This window comes from Amblyomma maculatum, chromosome 8, assembly GCF_055883805.1.
Source record: "Amblyomma maculatum isolate TAMU_Amacu chromosome 8, ASM5588380v1, whole genome shotgun sequence".
Taxonomy (NCBI): Eukaryota; Metazoa; Arthropoda; class Arachnida; order Ixodida; family Ixodidae; genus Amblyomma; species Amblyomma maculatum.
In genome coordinates this window covers 123,885,365-123,889,395 of record NC_139351.1, presented here as the reverse complement: position 1 = coordinate 123,889,395, position 4,031 = coordinate 123,885,365, and the positions used below count along the sequence as shown (strand labels likewise).

General features: G+C 46.0%; 1 pseudogene across 1 annotated transcript; it reads left to right on the top strand.

Annotated features, from left to right (window-relative positions):
* Positions 1-1,061: 1,061 nt before the first annotated feature.
* On the top strand, positions 1,062-3,768 carry LOC146182453 (dnaJ protein homolog 1 pseudogene; annotated as a pseudogene). Its single transcript, XR_014700045.1, has 2 exons — positions 1,062-1,532; positions 3,288-3,768. The product of XR_014700045.1 is annotated as a dnaJ protein homolog 1 pseudogene (transcript).
* The last annotated feature ends 263 nt before the right edge of the window (positions 3,769-4,031 follow it).

Below are 4,031 nucleotides of genomic sequence, written 5' to 3'. Positions count from 1 at the left end.
TATTATTATTATTATTATTATTATTATTATTATTATTATTATTATTATTATTAGTGCCTATAACCCACGCTAAATGCGAAAAAAATTGTGTCGTGAGCGACGCCATTTGCTGTTATTTTAAGTAACGATAAATAATGTTGGTAATTAAAGAAATTTGCGGTAATTAATAATTTTTGATGCTGCTTGGTGTTAACCTGATCTTGTTTATAATTAGTGGTAATTAGTTATGGTAATTTGTTATTTGCATTGGTATCGGTACTATCTGAAATTTTTTTCTGTCGTCGATTACAGCTTGGCTGACCTTGTCTTCACTACGGATTTTTCCGATGCAGCTACTTTTGTGGCGATACGAAGTTTCTGCGTCCACGAGCCACGAAGGCTTTCACATTAACAAATGCTCGCGGTACTGCAGATGTCGTTTTTTCCCGTGCTAGGAACCTGGCAGCCTAGTACGTCAGCCACGGGAGAGAGAGAGAGAGAGAGAGAGAGAGAGAGAGAGAGAGAGAGAGAGAGAGAGAGAGAGAGAGAGAGAGAGAGAGAGAGAGAGAGAGAGAGAGAGAGAGAGAGAGAGAGAGAGAGAGAGAGAGAGAGAAGGCTCTTTAATGAAAGCAGATATTTTAGCCAGCGTTAGTATTCGCTGACATGCTACACTGCATAGGGTAGGCCGGGGGGATTAGGTAATAAAGATGGAAGAAAGGTTAGGAAAGAGTGCGGTCATTGAAAGTGGATTGAAGATGGATAAATGGTGGATTGGGTCATGCGAAAGAACTAGAGCGCTATGCTGTTGCCATCTGAAACTGTCCTAATCTTTACGGAGGCCTGGCTGAACTTGTTCTTTTTCCTTTTCAGGAAGCGATGGGCAGGGACTATCATATGTTGCTCGGCCTCAGGAAGGACGCCAGCGAGGACGAGATCATGGAAGCCCTTAAGAGATACTCGGAGGAGAAAGACAGAGAGGTAGCCGAAGTGTACAAAGCCTTCCTCAATATGAAGAGACATGACACAGAAGGGTGCTCCAGCAAGGAGGGTCTCAAGGACAATGTCAGAAGCGGAGGACATGACGTGCCAAAACATCAGGAGCACAAGAACACTCCAGACGGTTCCTTTGTGGCTGCGTCCGAAGGTTTCATGATCCGTTCGCAACTTTCTTTGGCAGTGGTGGGCCCTTCGGGTCTAACTTCTACAATGGGTCCTCCGCTCAAAGAGGAACAGAAGTCCTGGTCAACAGAGCTACCGAGCTCGATATTCATGTGACGCTAGAAGAGGTCTACAGTGGCTGCACCAAGAAAGTAAAGGTCCGCAGGAACGTAATAGCCCGCGGCGAGCCCACGCTCGACGAAAAGATGTTCACGATTGAAGTGAAGCCCGGATGGAAGGCAGGCACCAGGGTCACATTTCGCCACGAAGGAAACCAGTTCCACTATGGGAGCGTCCCCGGCGACCTGGTGTTCGTAATTAGGGATAAGCCGCATCCACACTTCCGTAGGGATGGAGTGGATGTCCGATACATGGCCAAGATAACTTTCAAGGAGGTAGGTTCGTGATCTACTCTGCTCCAAGTGCGAGGACAATGGCAGTGCGGCTCTTTGTGAGGCATTTGGCGTCACGGAAAGGAAAAGAACTTGCAACAGCATGCTGTGGACCGCAATACTGTCACCAATAAGTATCGCTGGTATATAGCGTTTGAATCTACGATGCCAATCAGAAAATCAGATTGACAGCGATTGAGAGGAATAATAATAATAATAATAATAATAATTGGTTCACAGGAAAGAAAAAGCGCAGTACCTGTCACACTTGTTTCTGTGGGAGGGAAAGTGGAAAAAGAGAAAGAGGAGCCATAGCGGTGGGCTACGGAGAAATTTCGACCACCTGGGGATCTTTAACGTACGCTGACATCGCACAGCACACGGACGCCTCTTCGTTTCGCCTCCATCGAAACGCAGCTGGCGGCGGCTGGGATCGAACCCTGGTACTCCGGCACAGTAGTCGGGCGTCTTACCACTGCACCACCCCTGGCGGCGTAATCGCAAGCCTAAGCAGCCGGACAGAATAATATATAGCATATATTGCCTGGTGTGCTTGGCAGTAAGGTGACTGGCTATTATTCAGATAAGTATAGTGAAGTATGAAGAAAGCGTCGTAAGATAAAATAATTCCTGCATTTGCCTTGAAGACAAGAGCCCCCGACTCCAATGCAGTGAGAGAGGAAAACGAAAGAAATTGAGGAACTGACCAAAAGCAAGGAAATCCAGCGCTACCTATGAGCGACTGTACGTTTATTCAATCTTATGCCCTGTAGCGGAATGGAAATATGACGGGAGCGGTCTTTTTTTTTTTTTTTTTCTCAAGGAATTACTTCAGACACTATCGATGAACAAGCTGTGGTACTTCGATGTTCGCAAATAAAGGAGCGTATACCTTAGATGTATTTACGAACAGTGTATTCGCACGTTTTCCGTTATCAACAGACATAAAATGCTAATTTAGATACGTGGTATTCAATAACCAATTTGAAGGTGCCCTGGTAGTCCTCGAATTACACCAATGTTATTCGATACTTTCAATAATTTCCGCTGTTCCGCCGAAAGCTATCAAATGTAATTTCAGAAAGCACGTAATGCTTCAAAGGATATATAATAAAATGTTGGAATTCATTATCAGCTGAACGGGATGATTCACAAATCAATCCAATCCGTCAAACCCTTTGATATGTGGTCATTGTCAACGCATTTAACAATTCCAGTACCGGGTCCCCCAATTGTGAGAGATACCAGAGCAACGGATTATTACGGATTAATTTATTTTGTAGCCCGGCGTAGTAGCTCAGTGGTTAGTGCGCTAGGCTACTAAGTTCGGGAGACCTATATTCGATCCTAGCCGCGGCATTCGCTTTTCGAAGTAGTGGAGAGGCGCTCGTGTACTGTTCGACGTCAGTGCACATTTAGAGAACCCCAGGAGGTCGAAATTTTTGGAACCCTCCACTATGGCTTCCTTCATAGCCTCGGTAACTGTACGACGTTGAGCCCTATACTCCAAAATTACCATTTTTATGTTATCGGCGTATACGTCCTCCACGGCCAGCGCAAAACCTGCGACGTCGATCATGCGTTGTGACGCCTGTGTACAAGCTGAACTTGACGTACCCTAGTTTCCTCCATCTGAAGGACAGAAAACTGGGCGAGTTGATTTGTACATTGTACTGTCTCACCTCTCCTTTGTTTATGTCGCTCGCGCTGTAGAAGTACGCGTTCAGTTCTTACCTTCCCTCATTCCTGTACTTACAGGCTCTCCGAGGAGGCAAAGTGGAGGTACCCACGCTGACACATGGCAAGATAACTGTACCGCTGACCGACATTGTTACACCCACCACCGTGCAGCGCATCCCTGGTCAGGGCCTGCCTCATTCCAAGGATCCCAAGACTAGGGGCGATCTCCTCCTCAGCTTCGACATCGAGTGTCCACGCCACACAACGGAGGGCGAACGTCGGCTACTATGGGACGCGCTGAGTCCCTTCACATGCCCCGGAAGAACACCTCTTCTGTCATGAGTCCCTTCACCTCCGCCGTCAGAGCGATAAAGGTGGCCATTGTGACTTGTACCCGTGTGCCAACGATCCAACAATTCTGTTTTGTGGATGAATGTGACCCCAATGTTCAGCTTGATCTTTGCCATTTGATGCTGGTGCTGATTACGAATGTGTGTTCAATATGGTTTCAGGACTTCACTACGCTCTTCCTAGCAGCGTTCCTTTGTGATTATTAGCATTAGCATCCGCTTTTTAATGGTGTGTCGTGTGGTGTCACCTAGCTCGTAATATATCGAGTGCTCAATAAGGCGAAAGCTGTTCTTTGGTTCATGGGTGGCGTCGGCGAAAGTGCCCGCAGCGTCCGCACGAACTATCAATCATCATAAATTAATATTGATGTAGGTATAGTGACAAAAAATGACATAAGTTAATGACTACTGATAATTGTAATGATAGTTAAAAGCTGAAAATAAAAGATGGTTACAATGAAAGTAACTGCTC